This window comes from Panthera onca, chromosome D4 (assembly GCF_046562875.1).
Source record: "Panthera onca isolate mPanOnc1 chromosome D4, mPanOnc1 haplotype 2, whole genome shotgun sequence".
Lineage (NCBI taxonomy): Eukaryota > Metazoa > Chordata > Mammalia > Carnivora > Felidae > Panthera > Panthera onca.
This window is the reverse complement of record NC_138351.1, coordinates 82,108,610-82,129,021: the sequence shown is the minus strand read 5'-3', so window position 1 is coordinate 82,129,021 and position 20,412 is coordinate 82,108,610. Positions and strand designations below refer to the sequence as shown.

Sequence of the window (20,412 nt, the reverse complement as noted above, 5' to 3'; positions counted from 1 at the left end):
ATGAGTTCAAGCCCCCATTGGGCTCTCTGCTGTCAGCACAGAGCCCACTTCAGATTCTTTGTCCCTCTCTCTCTCTTTGCCCCTCCCCCACTCACGCTCTTTCTCTCAAAAATAAACATTTAAAAAATACAAAAAAATAAAATGAAGGGATTGGACTACATGATCTCTAAGAGTTTCTCCTGTACAGATTCCCTATGAGTCTGTTTTAAAGCAGGGGCGCCTGGGTGGCTCAGTCAGTTAAGCGTCCAACTCTTGATTTTGGCTCAGGTCATGATCTCATAGTTGTGAGATTGAGCCCCAAGTCCAGCCCTCTCTTTGCAGCTCCCCCTCTCTTTCTCTCTCTCTCTCTCTCAAAATAAATACGTAAACATTAAAACAATTAAAGTTGATGCAGTAAGAAATCAAGGGGCACCTTCCAGAAGAGAAGGCTCCTGTCATTCCTGGCTGGTCTCTGCCCCACCAGCAGTGAATTAAGTAGAGTGCCGTTCTTTAGACAGCCACTTGACGTCCTTTGCATTTCTTTCTTACATCTGTTCAGAACCCAAAATGACCATCTAGGCATTCTTTCATTCTGCAAATATTTATCAAGGGACTATTATGTTCCAGGCAGCACGCCAGGGAGGGTGGTGTAACAAAGAACCAGACACGGTCTTCATACTTGGGCAGGTCACAGTCTAGCAGGGAAGACAGTGTTGTAAATACTAAGATTCAGCTCCAGTTCATACTGTGTGTGCAGGAGGAGGTCCAAAAGAATGTGCTACTGGAGGCTAGAGGGTGAGGACCTCCCACCAGCACTAACAGACGGGGAGAATGGATGATTTAGGCAGATGGAATAAGAAATGCTTGAGTCAAGAAGAAGCAAAAAATGCCTTACAGTTGGAGTGTGAAATGGGCGAAGGCCAGGAGGGAGGCAGGAGATGAGCCACAGAGCCCACAGGAGCTACCTCACGGAAGCTCAGTAAGCCACAAGAAGGAATTGGCCTTCAGTCTGTGGGTAATAGGGAGGCTTATGCAGCAGGAAAGTGTCTGTCATGGGTTGAATTGTGTCCCTGAAAAAAGATACACTGGAGTCCTAATATCCAATACCTCAGAATGTGACCTTATTTGGAGATAGGGTCTTTACAGAGGTAATCAGGTTAAAATGAAGTTATTAGGATGGATCTTAATCCAATATGACTGATGTCATCATGAAAAGGGGACATTTGGACACAGGAACACACATGCATAAGGGAAAACAATGTGAAGAGACTAAGAGAGAAGACCAATATCCACAAACCAAGGAGAGAGGTATGGGACAGACCCCTCGCAGCCCCAGAAGGAGCCAACCCTGCCAACAACTTGATGGTGGACTTCTAGCCTCCAGAACTGAGACAAAAGATATTTCCATGGTTTTAAGCCACACAGTTTGTGGTACTTTATTACAGAAGCCCTAGAAAGCTAACCCAGACTTTAGCCTGAAGAGTCAGGTGATCACACTTTTATTATTAAAAGAAAACTGGCTTCAGTGCAGAGAATGGATGGCGGAGGGGGTGTCAGAGGGGCTGTGGGAACCAAGTACATCATGGGGACAATACTGCAATAATCTAGGCAGAAATGATGGCTTTTCACCAGAGTGGGGAGATGAAAAAGGTTGCAAGATTCAAGAGATATTTATGAGGTAAAACATGGGAGATCCCTAGAGAAACAAAGCCCATGCTGATGGGCACTAGACAGAAAAAAAATGGAAAAATGATTGTGATTCCAGCAACACAGTCTTCCTGCATGCTTCTGGCCCCAGCCCCCTCTGTTGTCACAGACAGAAGACCTTCCCTTCCCCCTCTGTATTTGGTCTAGCCCCGCCTCTCCTTCCCAGCCACCAGCTTCTTCTTTATCAGACATTTACCAGTCACCCCCAAAATGTTTATTGAGCTTGTGGCTTACAAACTGCTTCCACATGCATCTTCCTCACTTTTCTCTTGAAAACAGGCTTTATTTTGTCTTATGTATGAGGAGAGCAAAACAGAACAGGGAAGGGATTTTGCCAAAGACACATTGTGATTAGTAGGGCCAAAATTCAAACCCACAGCTTCTTTCTCTGCATCCCAAGTTTGTTTTCCTGTGCCCTGCCATAGCTCCATGAACACAGCCCCAGTCAACACTGGATTTGAAGGAGGTCCTGTCTCTAGCAATTACAGTAAAGGACTCCATGCAACATTGATTTTGAAAGTGGATCAGTTACTGGAAAAAGGATGTTAAGGTAGAAAATTTCTACAGTGAAAAATTACACCCCAGCCCATTTGTTTTTGGCATAAATTTGTTGAAGCTTTGCTAAAGTGTGAGGAGGTAGCGTTTGGTGTTTAAGACCATCCTTGTTGGGATCCAGGCTTTGGCCCTTGTGGGCTGCATGATCTTGAGAAAAGTATTCAACACTTTAACCTCAATTTTCTTATCTGTTAAAAGGGAATGCTGTTGAGAGCCAGCTCAGAGTTGTTTTGAGTAATGTACATATTTAGTTCAGTGCCTTATACATAGCAAAGACTTGATATGTTTTAGGCATACCTGTTATTATTTGCCTTAATTGCATACTCATTAAGATCCTAAAAGCACACAAAAATAGTTCTCTCTTAAAGTCTCACAAACTCAGGTGAAGGGTGGTCAAACAGTGAAAAATCAAAGGCTGAGAGATTTGCCAAGAAACACAGAATAATTGCTTTCAAGAGCATCCCCGAACACCTGACAGACAAGAGGATTTTGGCAGGAAGTAAAGAATTAAATAAAGCAAGTGGAGAAGGGTGAAGTAAAGGTGAGGTGAGAAGGTATTTACTGTCCCCATATTACAGGTGAGGACATCAAGAATCAAAGTTAGGTAATCAGTCCGAGACCACACACCCAGAAAATGAAGGAGCTGATTTCAAAATGTGAGCTCTTAGCAGAGACACCACACTAAGCTCATTGCTTTCCAGTGCACCTGTCACTACACCTGTAGCATTTTATTGTGCTTATTTGTTTAAAAAGTTCTTCTCTACTAGACTATAACCACCTTAAGATTAGGAATCAAGAATGACTCATCTTTGTACTCTCAGTACAAAGTTCAGTCCTAAGCAATTGAGTTCCCAGTGAGCATTTAATGCAACGGTGTTGAATAATTGTGAAGCCATAAATCCCCAGTGTCTAAGAGTGTTCTAATAAATAGGTTCACATATAATAGAGGGTTTTTTTGCCAGCTTTTAATGAAATGTTGTCTCTGAAATGTTGACTATAAACACTGTGCGCCTATGTCAGCATTCATATTTACCTGTTTCACTTAGGTATTTGGGGTTTTTTGTTGTCGTTTATTTACTTTGTTTTGTTTGCAAGGAGGGTAGAGAGATGAGCCTCAACCTGACATATCTGAATAAGCATTTATGGGTAGCTAGAGAAACATGCATCACTGAGGTCCACCAAGGATTCTTTCTGAAAGGAAATCCTTTCTCTGATGTCCCTGCATTTAACACAGGTTAAACTTTTGTATTGTTCAACTCCTTTTTGTGGAAGGGAAGGAAGACAGAATCATGGGCAATTTATAGGAATTCTTGGGGAGATAGGAATAAATTGGAACTTGTTGAATTGAAAGTTCTGGAATTTTCCATATTCACTGGTACATGCAGGATTATGGAGAGGGTCAATCAAACCGGCAGTGTCTCTGAGTTCATCCTCCTGGGACTGTCCTCCCGGCCTGAGGATCAGAAGCCACTTTTTGCCCTGTTCTTCATCATGTACATGGTCACTCTGGTAGGAAACCTGCTCATCATCCTGGCCATCTGCTCTGACACTGAACTCCAGACACCTATGTATTTTTTCCTCAGCATCTTATCCTTCATTGATGTTTGCTACACAACAACCATCATTCCCAAGATGCTGGTGAATTTCCTGTCAGAGAAGAAGTCCATCTCCTACGCTGAGTGTATGACCCAGATGTATTTCTTCTTGGCTTTTGCCAACACAGAAAGTTATCTCCTGGCTGCCATGGCCATTGACCGCTTTGTGGCCATCTGTGACCCATTCCACTATGTCACCACCATGAGCCACCGCCGCTGCGTCCTGCTGCTGGCCTTCTCCTGCTCCATCTCTGACCTCCATTCCCTGTTACTAGTTCTTCTGATAAACCGTCTCACCTTCTGTGACTCCAATGTTATCCCCCACTTCCTCTGTGACATCAACCCTCTGCTGAAATTGTCCTGTTCCCCCACATTTGTCAATGAAATTGTAATTAACACAGAAGGATTGATAACCCTGGTGACCCCCTTTATGTGTGTTGTCATCTCTTATGTCCGGATCCTCATTGCTGTTCTTAAGATCCCTTCATCTGCGGGGAAGCGTAAAGCTTTCTCTACCTGTGGCTCCCATCTCACCATGGTGACCCTCTTTTATGGAAGCATTATTTATGTTTATTTCCGACCCCTGTCTAGCTATACTATCAAGGACAGGGTGGCAACAGTCATCTATACAGTTCTGTCCTCCATGCTGAACCCTTTTATCTATAGTCTGAGGAACAAAGACATGAAGCAAGGCCTGAGGAAGCTGATGGGCAGGAGGTCCCAGACAGCACTTTCGTGAGCACACTCAGAAGCAGGTCTTCTTTGAGCCTTCATTTCTGCTGATTCCTGGTCTACATACCAAGCTGCTAGAAGTTAGCATACCTAAACTGAGTGTTCGTGGGAAATTGTATAAGTGACCAGACTAGAATATTATATACCAAGTCTTATATATTCATAATATTTTATATTTATCTTACAGTATAATAATAGTAATAATAATAATAATAATAATAATATATCTTATCATATACCCACCAATCAAAGCCACCTCATTAGGGCCACCTAACTGACCCAGGGTCTTTGCACCCATTTCTCATTCTCTTACTCCCATTCCCTTTTCCTATCCACTCCTTCCAAGTGCAACTAAAAATTTCTCACTAATTTTTCTTGACTAGATTTCTCCTTGTCAATAACTCTGAATTCCCAGGGTGCCTGAGTGGCTCAGTCAGTTAAGCGTCTGACTTGATCTCGGCTCAGGTCATGATCTCACCATTTGTGAGATCGAGCCCTATGTCAGGCTCTGTGCTCACAGTTTGGAGCCTGCTTGGGATTCTCTCTCTCTCTCTCTCTCTCTCTCTCTCTCTCTCTCTCTCTTTTTCTGTGTGTGTGTGTTTGTGTGTGTGTGTGTGTCTGTGTATCTCAAAATAAATAAATAAACATTTAACAAAAAAACCTGAGCTCCCAGTATCCTTATGTAATTTAAGAAACATCTTCAATTGGATATGGTACATACATACGATGGAATATTACTCAGCCATAAAAAAGAATGAACTCTTGCCATTTGCAATGATGTGGATGCAGCTAGATAGTATAATGCTAAGTGAAAGAAGTCAGTCAGAGAAAGATACCATATGATTTCACTCATAGGTGGAATTTAAGAAACACAACAAACAAGCAAAAAGAAAAATAGAAAAAGAGAGAAAGACAAACCAAGAAACAGACTTTGAACTATAGAGAACAAACTGATGGTTACAAGAGGGGGGTTGGTGGGGAATGGGTTAAATAGGTGATGGGGACTAAGGAGTGCTCTTGTGATGAATCACTATGGAAGTGCTGAATCACTATGTTGTACACCTGAAACAAATATGACACTGTATGTTAACTGGAATTTAAATAAAAACTTAAAAAAAAAAAGTCTTCAATTAGTTATTCAATTTTCAGCAATTTCAACGTCCCTGAAATTACTTAAGGTGATATTGTGCGCACACACACACACACACACACACACAGGTGCTTTGCATTTTGTCTTCCCTGTAAGATTAGGAACTCCCCAACAGCAGAGAAAGTTTTTGCATGCAAGACAGAGAATAGATAATGTCTCCTCGTTTTTTGGAATCTCTCTTGGCAGTGTCTTGGGTCCTGAACACAGTATAGAATCAAGAGTTGGCCCTCAGGACCTGGTTGACTTAACAACTTAGGTCCAATGTTCCAGGTGACCAGCCACGTGCAATGGAACTGACGTTTACTTTTTTGTGTCTTCCCTGGCTTCCTTCCCTTTGTTCCTCTGACAGCTTTTGGTCCATGGCCTCTTCTGAGCATCTTTTTGGTGTCATTCACCCTGGAAGTATCTATATTTCTGACATCATTACTATCTATTGATCTATTTTCTAAGGTGAGAAAAATATTTCTCTGTAATGAGGTTTACCCTGAGTAGCTTTTGAAGACAGAACTAGACACAATATTTGTAAGACTGGGGAAAGTAATTCCTAACACACTATAAGGAAAGAAACTCAAATGTCAGAGTTATTGAAAGGTGACATCCACCCTCACTGGAGAAGGGTAGTACAAAGACGTTTTATATATCAGACTGGAATTGAGCTAGATGATATTCAAGGTCACTTCCAATTCATAGAAATAATTTAATATTAAAGAGTTTCAAATTCCTCATGTTCGCAACTGGCAACAATAATATTTTATAATAAAGTATATGTCCAAGTAAGGCTGACTCTAGAGAATGTCCTATATTTAGACATTTTTTTATAATTTTATTAGGCAATAGAGATTAAAAGAAATATCAGTCTCAATTACCTTGGGAAGATATTTTTCCAGTGGCAAGAAATGAAAATTCAGAATGAGATGGAAAATTTTATATTATAAGTGAACATCTAAGAGTAAAAAGTTTAAGTAAGCATCATTGTCTGATGGGAATGCTGCTTTCCTGGTCTCAATCTTTTCCTCCATGAGAAGAGGATTTAGTTAAGGCACTGTCTCATTTTTTTCCCACCCTGTTTCGGTTTCCATCCCAGGGAATATGAGTGTCTTACCTGATCGGTAAAAGTGAGAAACACATATTTGGCATGTATCAAAGCAAAACTGGCACCAGGCAAAGTGAAACAGGCAAGGAAGACCTTTTTTGATTTATTTAAATTCAAGTTAGTCAACATATGGTGTAGTATTGGTTTCATGAGTAGAAACCAGTGATCCATCACTTACATACAACACCCAGTGCTCATCCCAACAAGTGCCCTGTTTAATGCTCATCACCCATTTAGCCCATTCCCCCACCCACCTCCCTTCCAGCAACCTTCAGTTTGCTCTTTTTAAGAGTCTCTAATGGTTTGCCTCCCTTTCTGTTTTTATCTTATTTTTCCTTCCCTTCCCCTATGTTCATTTGTTGTGTTTCTTAAATTTCACATATGAGTGAAATAATATGGTATTTGTCTTTCTCTGACTTATTTCACTTAGCATAATACATTCTAGTTCCATCCACATTGTTACAAATGGCAAAATTTAATTCTTCTTGATACTGAGTGATATTCCATTATATATATACACATACATACATATGTACATACATACATATATACACATCTTCTTTATCCATTCATCAGTCAATGGACATTTGGGCTCTTTCCATAATTTGGCTATTGTTGATAACACTGCTATAAACATTGGTGTGCATATTCCCCTTCAAATCAGCATTTTTTTATCCTTTGGATAAGTACCTAGTAGTGCAATTTCTGAGGCATAGGCTAATTCTATTTTTAATTTTTTCAGGAACCTCCATACTGTTTTCTAGAGTGGCTGCACCAGTTTGCATTCCCACCAACAGTGAAAAGGGCTCCCCTTTCTCCATATCCTTGCCAACATCTGTTGTATCCTGAGTTATTAATTTTAGCCATTCTGACAGGTGTGAGGTGGTATCTCATTGTGGTTTTAATTTGTATTTCTCTGATGATGAGTGATGTTGAGCATCTTTTTAAGTGTCAGTTGGCCATCTGGATGTCTTCTTTGGAAAAGTGTCTATTCATGTCTCTGGTCCATTTCTTCACTGGATTATTTATTTGGAAGATGTTGTGTTTGATAAGTTCTTTATAGATTTTAAATACTAACCCTTTATCCAATATGTTATTAGCAAATATATTCTCCCATTCTGTCGGTTGCCTTTTAGTTTTATTGATTGTTTCCTTCTCTGTGCAGAAGCTTTTTATCTTAATGATGTCCCAATTATTCATTTTTGTTTTTATTTCCCTTGCCTCCAGAGACATGTCTAATAAGAAGTTGCTGCAACCAAGGTCAAAGAAGTTGATCCCTGTTTTCTTCTGTAGGATTTTGATGGTTTCCTGTCTCATATTTAGGTCTTTCATCCATTTTGAATTTATTTTTGTGTATGGTATAAGAAAGTGGTTCAGTTTCATTCTTCTGCATGTTGCTGTCCAGTTTTCCCAGCACCATCTGCTGAAGAGACTGTGTTTTTCCATTGGATATTCTCTCCTGCTTTGTAGAAGATGAGTTGGCCATATATTTGTGGGTCTATTTCTGGGTTCTCAATTCTGTTTCACTGATCTATGTGTGTGTTTTTTTGTCAGTACCATACTCTCTTTATAATTACAGCTTTGTAATACAGCTTGAAGTGCGGGGTTGTGATGCTTCCAGCTTTGGTTTTCTTTTTCAACATTACTTTGGCTATTCAGGGTCTTTTGTGGTTCCATACAAACTTTAGGATTGTTTGTTCTAGCTCTGTGAAGAATGCTGGTGTTATTTTGATAGGGATTGCATTAAATGTGTAGATTGCTTTGGGTAGTATAGACATTTTAACAATGTTTATTCTTCCAATCCAAATAAAGGAAGACTTTATTTAAAACTCTCAAAATAGGGAGAAAGAACAGAATTCAGTCTGAAAGAAAGGGTTTGTAAGCCCTGGGCTGAGCCAGAGGAAAAGTACCAGAGGACATTAGGGGAGTCATACACCATCTGTGTTTGCTAATTGGCTTTATGCAAAGGGAAAATAAACTTCCTGTTTCTTGGTGATAGAAGGCAATTTTGCAACTTGGAGCAAGGCACCCACAGACATTGGGAGATGGGGCACTATCTCATGTGAAATGATTACATTTCAAAGAGTTAGCTCCAGGTCCTTGAGAAAGATAAGCCTAGGTTGAGAAACTGGCAAGAAGTTTTTTAAAAGATTTATATCTCAAAGAGGTAGAGAAAGAATTCACAGTTACAAGTTTTCTAATAAAAGGAATGTTGGGGTCCCAGATTCAGGAAGAAGGCTACCATTTAATGCAAGCTGAGGGGAACTGTTAAGGTCATCTTGGTCATCTGCTTGGCTCAGTCCTCACCTGCAGTGGGAAGAAATTCTCTGCATCTCTGAGCCTGTGGAGAAGACAGCCTCATTTTCCCTCCTTTGACTTTCCCTCCTTTGACTAAACCACAACCTTTGTCCATATAAAGGTGACCTCTCTCTGCCACCTTATTGTCCTGTTTCTCAGGCCTCCTAAGAGTACCCTATAATCACAACTAGTTTCAGAGAGCTTCTTGCAAATTGTTCTTTGACAGAAACATACTTTTCCCAAACCTGTTTCTCAAAAATAAATAAACATTTAAAAAATTAAAAAAAAAAAAAAAACAACTAAAGAGCAGGAATTTAGAGCAAAGGAAGAGAAAGGACAAATGGCCCAATTGGTCCTTTTATCAAAATCAACCAAGGGACACCTGAGTGGCTCAGCTGGTTAAGTGTCCAACTTCGACTCATGATTTCACAGTTCGTGGGTTTGAGCCCTGCATCGGGCTCTGTGCTGACAGCTCAGAGCCTGGAGCCTGCTTCAGATTCTGTGTAACCCTCTCTCTCTGCCCCTCCCCCACTTACACTCTGTCTCTCTCTCTCTCAAAAATGAATAAACATTTAAATTTTTTTTTAAAAAAGGAAAGAAAAGAAAGGAAATTTTTAAAAAAATCAACCAAGACTTCTAAAACAAAGGAGCCTCAGTCAGGGGAGATGGCCTTTCTCTTTATCTGGTTGTGTGGCTCACAGTGTGTTTGTCTGAAGTGGATCTTTCTTTGAAATGGATGTCATGGCGATCCAACCTTAAGTCACGGTTGAACAAAAAATGAAAAAAAACAACTGTCAGGGTTTACACTACACTGCCTCAAGGGACTTTTCAAAGCCTGCAACCCAGACTATGAACTTTCTAGGCTGTTTATTTAGAACTCATTTCAATTCTAGGATATTCATTTTGGCATGAGGTTCTGATAATTTATTAAATTTCTGGTCATGTGTTCAGATATGTTTTAAAATTTCTAATGTATTTTGAAACTTGTAGTTGTTTACGAACTTGGTGTTATGGGCGATCTTTGGAGAGTTCTCTATACTAGTCACTAATCCTTCCTTCAGAACTATAAAAACTGATTCTAGATGGCTAAGCACACTGGGGGTGTGGAGCTAGACACAGGTAAGGGGAACACCTCCTTCTGTGGGTCTTGAGAGCCACTTTGGCTCTGACCCTGAGGCAGGAAAAGGCCTCTGTCTCAGGGATGGGGTGTGAAATATCTTTGTCCACTGTTAAGACAGGAAGTCACTGGCCTGGTAAGAGTTCCTAGAGAAATTTGGGGCCTGTGCTGTACTTGTAAGGTGGCCTCTGTGGTATAATTTTCTTTTAGTACTTCTGAATCTTTAGTAATATCATAATAGGTGATCCTTTTCTTTACTGTGCTCTGGCCACCTAGGAAAGATTCCGGAATGTAGCTGTGGATATGGAGCAGGGAGTTTCCTTCCTCTGGCCAGTCTGGGAGGTACCAGCAAAACCTCTATTCAGATGCATCAAAGCAACAAGCCCACAAGGGTTAGCCTCATGACATGGAGGCTTAAGCAAAATACCATGTCCTTTTCCATGGGGCAGTTCCCGGGGAAACTCTCAGAAAGATCTGGAAAACATAGCCTTCAGGGTCCCATCCCAGACTAGTTGACCAGCATCACCAGAAAGAGGCTCAGGGGATTTGAACATGCTCCTCAGATTATCTGAGGCAACAGACTCCGTACTGTGTTGTGCAACAGCATTTAGGAATGACCATTCCTTTTAGGAATGACCACTCCATTTAGGAATGACCACTCCATGCCAGGATGTGTACAGCTGCATGCTCCAGGGGAGAGACTCTGTAAGACACAGGAAGACATAGGAAATAGAACGTGCCAGAGCTCAGCAACTTTAACTCCACCCTAATTGCCCCAACAGGCCCCTGACTGGTATTACAACGTATCAGTAGACTTGGGTACACCTATCAGCACCCTGCTGACATTTCCAGTTCCTTCTCCCACTTCCCTTCCCAAACCTACTGGCTCCATCATGATTCCTCTTCTTTATCTCTGCCCAACTTCCACTGGGGCCATTCATTTGAAGAGCAAACTGTCCAAAAACCACACTGTATTATGCCCTGAAGGAAGATGGGACTTTATAGAGACCATGGCCCATCAGAAAAGTCAAATTACATTTAATAGCCACTCTTAAAAGGAAGAAAAATTTATAATTCATTTTGGAAAGATTTTTACAAAAAGGTAGTTGATGCTCACCCTCAGGAGTAATTAGGAAAACACAAATCAAAACCATAGCAAGATGATACTTCACATACAACAGATTGGCAAGGAAAAAAATATTTCTGGAAATTCTGAGTGTTGGCAAGTGTAGGGGACAATGATGGGCTTTGACAATGCCCATATGAGGATAATTTAGCTAAGTTACTTTGGAGAACAATTTGACATGTTTTCTCCATACTAAAATTGAATGTGTATGTACCAGTGAAACGCTAATTTGAGCTGTGATTACAACAGAATAGTTTCACTGCCCTCAAAGTGCTCTGTATTTCACCTGTTCATCTCCCCCCTTCACCAAACAAACAAAACCTGGCAACCACTGATCTTTTGAACTGTCTCTATAGTTTGCCTTTTCCAGAATGTCATATAATTATAATCATAGAGTATGCAGCCTTTTCAAACTGGCTTCTTTCCCCTAGCAATATGCATGTAAGTTTCCTCTAAGGCTCTTCTGTCTCTTTTCATGACTTGATAGTTCATTTCTTTCCATTGTTCAGTAATAGTCCATTGTATGGATGTACCACAGTTTGTTTATCTACTCAAGTATTGTCAGTTTCCATTTGGGGCAATTATTAATAAAGCTGCTGTAAACATTCATGTGTATGAAGCTTTTGTTTTAAATTGTCAAAAACTGGAAATAACTAAGCTATCCATCAGCAGACAAATGGATATAAAAATTGTGGTATATTGGGGCACTTGGGTGGTTCAGTCAGTTGAGCATCCAACTTTGGCTCAGGTCATCATCTCGCGGTTCATGAGTTTGAGGCCTGCATTGGTCTCTGTGCTGACAGCTCAGAGCCTGGACCATGCTTTTGATTCTGTGTCTCCCTCTCTCTCTCTCTGCCCCTCCCGTGCTCGCACTCAGCCTCTATCTCTCTCAAAAATAAATAAATATTTAAAAAATTTAATTGTCGTATATCCATTTATATGAAATATTCAGGATCTTATCTTACTATGATTATTAATGGGATCATTTGTTCCACTTAAATCCATACACTTAGTGTACAATATGAGGCAGTGTTTCAAGCCCGTATATAGCAAGTAGCCTGAAATTTATTGAAACCAAGTTAGCCTTGCTTGGTAAAGCTGGAGGTGAGTCACCTAGCTATTGGCCTCTATGAATTAATACACCGAGCTCATACCTCAAATAACACAGCGACTGAATTCTTATATCCTCCCAAAATTCTTATGTTGAAACCCTATTCCCCCATGTGATGGTGTTTGGAGGTGGAGCCTTAGGAGGTGATTAGGTCACAAGGGTGAAGCCCTCTTGAATGAGATTAGTGCCCTTATAAAAGAGAGTCCAGAGAGCTCCCTTGCGCCTTCTACCATGTGAGAACACAACAAAGAGACAGCCATCTATCTATGAACCAGAAAGCCAGCCTTCACCAGACACCAAATCTTCAGGGACCTTGATCTTAGACTTCCCAGCCTCCAAAACTATAAGAAATAAATGTTTGCTGTTTAAGCCACCCAGTCTATGGGATTTTTGTTATCGCAGCCCAGATGGACTAAAACAGGTAATTATCTCTACAATCTATTCATGTACAATGTTTCTGTCAAGGCTGAAAAGCTGAGAGAGAGACCTGCCGCATGCACTTGAAAACTTCAAGACCAATGGAAACTTCCTCATGGACCAATAATGGGCTATAGACTGATATCTGAAAAGCACTGGTATGGAATACACTTGAACCCGAGAGGTAGTTCAAAATTTAAGTAGTCTAAGGTAGACATTTTATTTGGGTCCTTTTTTTTTATCCATTCTGATACCCTATGTCTTTTGGTTGGTGCATTTAATCCATTTACATTCAGTGTTATTATAGAAAGATATGGGTTTAGAGGCATTGTGATGTCTGTATGTTTTATGCTTGTAGTGATGTCTCTGGTACTTTGTCTCACAGGATCCCCCTTAGGATCTCTTGTAGGGCTGGTTTCGTGGTGACAAATTCCTTCAGTTTTTGTTTGTTTGGGAAGACCTTTATCTCTCCTTCTATTCTAAATGACAGACTTGCTGGATAAAGGATTCTCGGCTGCATATTTTTTCTGTTTAGCACACTGTAGATATCGTGCCAAGCCTTTCTGGCCTGCCAAGTTTCAAAGGAGAGATCAGTCACGAGTCTTATAGGTCTCCCTTTATATGTGAGGGCACGTTTATCCCTTGCTGCTTTCAGAATTTTCTCTTTATCCTTGTATTTTGCCAGTTTCACTATGATATGTCGTGCAGAAGATCGATTCAAGTTACGTCTGAAGGGAGTTCTCTGTGCCTCTTGGATTTCAATGCCTTTTTCCTTCCCCAGTTCAGGGAAGTTCTCAGCTATAATTTGTTCAAGTACCCCTTCAGCACCCTTCCCTCTCTCTTCCTCCTCTGGGATACCAATTATGCGTATATTATTTTTTTTTAGTGTATCACTTAGTTCTCTAATTTTCCCCTCATACTCCTGGATTTTTTTATCTCTCTTTCTTTCAGCTTCCTCTTTCTCCATAACTTTATCTTCTAGTTCACCTATTCTCTCCTCTGCCTCTTCAAGCCGAGCCATCGTGGATTCCATTTTGTTTTGCAATTCGTTTAAAGCGTTTTTCAACTCCTCGTGACTGTTCCTTAGTCCCTCGATCTTTGTGGCAAGAGATTCTCTGCTGTCCTGTATACTGTTTTCAAGCCCAGCGATTAATTTTATGAAAAATTTTATTAATTTTTATTCTAAATTCACTTTCTGTTATATTATTTAAATCCTTTTTGATCAGTTCATTAGCTGTTGTTATTTCCTGGAGATTCTTCTGAGGGGAATTCTTCCGTTTGGTCATTTTGGAGAGTCCCTGGCGTGGTGAGGACCTGCAGTGCACTTCCCCTGTGCTGTGGTGTATAACTGGAGTTAGTGGGCGGGGCCGCAGTCCGACCCGATGTCTGCCCCCAGCCCACTGCTGGGGCCACAGTCAGACTGGTGTGTGCCTTCTCTTCCCCTCTCCTAGGGGCGGGATTCACTGTGGGGTGGCGTGTCCCGTCTGGGCTACTTGCACACTGCCAGGCTTGTGTTGCTGGGGATCTGGCGTATTAGCTGGGGTGGGTAGGCAAGGTGCACGGGGGCTGGAGGGGCAGGCTTAGCTCGCTTCTCCTTAGGTGATCCACTTCAGGAGGAGCCCTGTGGCAGCGGGAGGGAGTCAGATCCGCTGCCGGAGGTTTGGCTCCGCAGAAGCACAGAGTTGGGTGTTTGCGCAGAGCGAGCAAGTTCCCTGGCGGGAACTGGTTCCCTTTGGGATTTTGGCTGGGGGATGGGCGGGGGAGATGGCGCTGGCGCCTTTGTTCCCCGCCAAGCTGAGCTCTGCCGTCCGGGGGCTCAGCAGCTCTCCCTCCCTTTGTCCTCCAGCCTTCCCGCTTTCCGAGCAGAGCTGTTAACTTATGACCTCCCAGACGCTAAGTCGCGCTTGCTGTCGGAACACAGTCCGTCCGGCCCCTCCGCTTTTGCCAGCCAGACTCGGGGGCTCTGCTTGGCCGGCGAGCCGCCCCTCCGCCCCGGCTCCCTCCCGCCAGTCCGTGGAGCGCGCACCGCCTCGCCGCCCTTCCTACCCTCTTCCGTGGGCCTCTAGTCTGCGCTTGACTCCGGAGACTCCCTTCTGCTAATCCTCTGGCGGTTTTCTGGGTTCTTTAGGCAGGTGTAGGTGGAATCTAAGTGATCGGCAGGACGCGCTGTGAGCCCCGCGTCCTCCTACGCCGCCATCTTCCGGAACCTCCTTCTTTATTTGGGTCCTTGAGTGTATTCAATGGATGCTACCTCAGCTCACCTGGAAGCAGATGTCTGATGGCATTCTTTTGTAAGCACGAGTCCTTGTTATGTCCCTCAGCTTTATAAAGGGATAATAAAACTAATAACTATTATTTATTGAACACTTATCATGTACTAGTTATTATGTTAAATACTTTACATGTATTATCTTACTTAATTTCCACAGAACCCAAGAAGATGGGTACTAATATTATCTCCTCTCTACATGTGAGGACCCTGACACTTGCTTATGGCCCCAGTTAGAGAGTGGCTTTGTAATATCTGTCTGACTCCAAACCCAGCTCTCAGTACTACAGTGTACTTGATTGCCAACTCTGAATAGGACTCATGTGTACTCAAGTAATAATAAACACCAGCCAAAGCTCAGGCGACAACCAAAGGACTTGGTGTTTATATCAAAATTCTAAAGGAAAATCATTTAGAGAAGATAGTGCAAAGGACATGCAACCCATCCATACTTCCCTACAAATCTAAAATCCAACATCTTGCCAGCCCAGATCACTGGAGACCCGAACATCTAGATGGTATTATTTCTGCCTCCAAATTACTGCCTATGTAAATTTTTATGTACCAGTGTAATTGCCAAAAGCCTATTTTGAAGCTGATTGAAAGAAAGCCCATGATATGTGTCTGATCTTAGAATACACATGATAGTATTTCACCAAAGCAACTGGCTTATTTTTATCTTTGGCTACTGTGAACTCTGTGACTGACTGGAAAGCTTGGAACCAAATACGAGGCCCACCCCTAACAAGAGTCATTGCACTCTGTGTTTTCAGTCATCCCTGGCCCAATTTTAAGTTCCCACCCTTATTTTTACCTTCTTCGATTGCATCTAACTTCATTTTCAGTTTATCCTGTCTTGTATTTTATATATTTTTCTAAGCTGTCTTATGCTCTTCAGAAAGAAGACTTGGTATAAATAATAAATAACTTTAAGTCAGAGAAGGAAATCTACTAAGACATAGAAACAATAGTTTTCTCTGGGTAGTGAAAGTATAGATTTTTAAACTTTGTTTCTTCATAAAAGGTCCCAATTCTGATCATAAGCATTATTTCATATATATATATATATATATATATATATATATATATACACACACAAAATGTAAGATTCTATTTATTTTTAGTTTTTTGTTTTTGATATTGGTAAAAGTGTAGTCCATTTATGGAGGTTGAAGGTGAAGATGGAGACATTTGAGAGGAAAAGAACGAAGATAGTTAACTTTTTGTGTCAACTTGGCTGAGCCCTGATAACCAGATATTTAGTCAAACTTTGTTATGAATGTTTCTGTGAAGATATTTTTTGATGAGATTAACATACTTTATTTATTTATTTATTTATTTATTTATTTATTTTTAATGTTTATTTATTCTTGAGAGACATAGCATGAGCAGGGGAGGGGCAGAGAGAGAGGGAGATGCAGAATCTGAAGCAGGCTCCAAGCTCCTAGCTGTCAGCACAGAGCCTGACAAAAGGCTCAAAGTCTTGAACCACAAGATCATATCCTGAAGTCAGACACTTAACTGACTGAACCACCCAGGTGCCCCTGGATGAGATTAACATTTAAATCAGTGGATTTGGGCAAGAGGGGCAAGATGGTGGAGCAGTATGAAAGTTTTCTTCTTCTATCATCCCTGAAATGCAGCTAGATCAGCACCAAACCATTTTGCACACCTAGAAAATTGATCTGAAGATTAACACAACAATCTGCATAAATTGAGCCAAAGAACTCAGGAGGTTTGTGGCATGGAGAGGTTAATGGGGGGAGAGAGAAGCCATGGAGGTTAGCGAGCTGTTTTTCCTTGCAGAGAGAGGATGGAGACAGGGGGGAAGTATATGAAAAGCACTCCCTCCAAAAGCAGCTGGAGAGAAAGTGAGAGTGGAAACACCCATAAGCGACTGAACAAGAAACAAAGGAGAAGGTTGCAATACCACTAGGACTCTATAAACAGGGGGCCACAGAGATGGAAACTCCATAGCTTGTTATCTGGCAGAGCTCTGGTGGGAAGGTCAAATCCCTAGGAACAGAGAGGTCCAAGGGGTCCTTGGGCCATATGGGAAGAGGCAATTCCCCTGCTGAGAGGACATTTGGTAGAGGTCATGGGGCTTCTCCACAGGCAAAGGTCCCAGGGAACCGCGGAGAACAGCCACATTTGTTGGTGTTGGAACAAGGATGTTAGGAGGTGGTGAAGCCTGGTGCCAGATGAGTGCTGTGATTTGCTGTAGTCCCTGAAATGCTGCTGTTGCACAATCACGCAAACTTTTTCGGGGGGCGGGGGGGGGCGGGGGGCAACCAGCCAAAGGCTCTGGGCCTCTGCAGCAGCATGGTAGCCATTCCCAGGGGCAAGCCAGCACCCAGACATTCCTTAGAAGGCCCTCCCCCAAAGGGTCAGAGCAGGTCCAAGCTGCAGGGCCCTCAGAAGTGAGGGGTTTGGAAACACAGCCCCATCTGAGATAAAATTCAGGAGGGAGGTGCTGCCTAGCAGGCTGATAGCTTGGTTTCAGGCACTACAGAGGCAGGGAGTGGATGGAAGCCAGAGACAAAGGAGAGTGCTTGACTGCCGGTAGGAGAGAGCACAGAGTTCTGATGCTAGAGTCTGGAAGCTGGGTGACACCATTTTCACCTCCTCCAGACATGCACCTACCCCTGCATACGCTCCACAACAATCCACCCCACTAAGCAGCACCATCTAGTGGAGAACAAAGCTGTTACACCAAGCCCCATCCAACTGCGCCAACCAAGCTCTAGAGGACCACCAGAAGTCTCTCTGCCTGCTTAGTTTATGGACTATAAAGTTCTTCATAGTTTGACTTCTAGGGGAAACTAGACATAATTTCATTCGCATTTCATTCTGTGTTGGTCCATATATTCAATTTTTTTTTCTTTTTCTTTTCTTATTCTTGAGTACAGAAAGAGAAAAAAATATTTTTATTTTCCTTTTTTAAAATATAATTTATTGTCAAATTGGCTAACATAGTGTGTACAGTGTGCTCTTGGTTTGGGGGTAGATTCCCGTGATTCATTGCTTACATACAACACCCAGTACTCATCCCAACAAGTTCCCTCCTCAATGCCCATCACCCATTTTTCCCTCTCCCCCATCCCCTCATCCACCCTCAGTTTTTTCTCTGTATTCAAGAGTCACTTATGGTTTGCCTCCTTCCCTCTCTGCTTGTAACTATTTTTTCCCCTTCCCTTCTCCCATGGTCTTTTGTTAAGTTCCTTAAGTTCTACATATGAGTGAAAACATATGATCTGTCTTTCTCTGACTGACTTATTTCACTTAGCATAATACCCTCCAGTTCCATCCATGTTGCTGCAAATAGCATGATTTCATACTTTCTCATTGCCAAGTAGTATTCCATTGTGTATATAAACCACATCTTCTTTATCCATTCATCAGTTGATGGACATTTGGGCTCTTTCCATACTTTAGCTATTGTTGATAGTGCTGCTATAAACATGGGGGTGCATGTGTCCCTTTGAAACAGCACACCTGTATCCCTTGGATAAATGCCTAGTAGTGCAACTGCTGTGTCGTAGGGTAGTTCTCTTTTTAGTTTTTTGAGGAACCTCCATACTGTTTTCCAGAGTGGTTGCACCAGCTTGCATTCCCACTGTTTTTTTTTTTTTATTTTGATAGCATTGATTTCTGTTCTAATCTTTACTCTTTCCCATTTTCTGCTGGTTTTAGGTTTTATTTGCTGTTCTTTTTCCAGATTTTTAAGGTGTAATGTTAGGTTGTGTATCTGAGATTTATTATTTATTCCTTCTTTAGGAAGGCCTGGGTTGCTATATACTTCCCTCTTACGACTGCCTTTGCTGCGTCCCAGAGATTTTGGGCTGTGGTGTTATCATTTTCAATGGCTTACATGTAGTTTTTAATTTCCCCTTTAACTTCTTGGTTGGCCCATTCATTCCTTAGTATGTTTTTTAGTCTCCAAGTATTTGTTGTCTTTCCAAATTTTTTCTTGTGGTTGATTTCAAGTTTCATAGTGTTGTGGTATGAAAATATGCACGGTATGATCTTGATCTTTTTGTACTTGTTGAGGGCTGATTTGTGACCAGTATGTGATCTATTCTGGAGAATGTTCCATGTGCACTCAAGAAGAATGTGTATTCTGCTGCTTTAGGATGAGTGTTCTGAATATATCTGTTAAGTCCATGTGGTCCAGTGTATCATTCAGAGCCACTATTTCCTTGTTGATTTTCTGCTTAGATGATCTGTCCATTGTCGTAAGTGGATGTTGAAATCACTTACAATGAGTTTCTTATGTTTGGGATTAATTGATTTACATATGTGGGCCTTCCACATTGGGTGCATAAATGTTTACAATTGTTAGATCTTCTTGGTGGATAGAGCATGTAATTATGATATAATGTCCTTCTTCATCTCTTGCTACAGTCTTTATTTTAAAATCTAGATTGTCTGATATAAGTATGGCTACTCTGGCTTTCTTTTGGCGACCATTAGCATGATAGATGGTTCTCCATCTCCTTACTTCCAGTCTGAAGGTGTCTTTATCTAAAATGGGTCTCTTGTAGGGGTGCCTGGGTGGTTCAGTTGGTTGAGCATATGACTTCAGCTCAGGTCATGATCTCATAGTCTGTGGGTTCGAGCCCCACATCGGGCTTGCTCTGTGCTCACAGCGCAGACTAGAGTCTGCTTCAGATTCTGTGTCTCCCTCTCCCTCTCTGCCCCTCCTCTGCTCACCTGTCTATCTCTCTCAAAAATAAATAAACATTAAAAAAAATAAAAATAAATAAAATGGGTCTCTTGTAACAGCATATAGATGGATCTTATTTTATTATCTATTCTGTTACCCTATGTCTTTTGACTGGAGCATTTAGTCCATTGACATTTAGAGTGAGTACTGAAAGATATGAATTTATTGCCATTGTGTTGCCGGTAGAGTTGGAGTTTCTGGTGGTGTTCTCTGGTCCCTTCTAGTCCTTGTTGCTTTTGGCCTTTTTTGTTCTGTTTCATCTTTTCTCCCCTCAAAGAGTCCCCCTTAAAATTTCTTGCAGGGCTGGTTTAGTGGTCATAAACTCGGTTAGTGTTTGTTTATCTGGAGGAACTTTTTACCTCTCCTTCTATTTAGAATGACAGCCTTGCTGGATAACGAATTCTTGGCTGCATATATTTCAGATTCAGCACATTGAATATATCCTGCCACTCCTTTCTGGCCTGCCAAGTTTCTGTGGATAGGTCTGCTGTGAACCTGATCTGTCTTCCCTTGTAGGTTAAGGGCTTTTTTCCCCTC

At 41.6% G+C, this 20,412-nt stretch overlaps 1 pseudogene; it reads left to right on the top strand.

Annotated features, from left to right (window-relative positions):
- Positions 1 to 3,454: 3,454 nt before the first annotated feature.
- Positions 3,455 to 4,575, top strand: LOC132662978 (olfactory receptor 1L8-like; annotated as a pseudogene).
- The last annotated feature ends 15,837 nt before the right edge of the window (positions 4,576 to 20,412 follow it).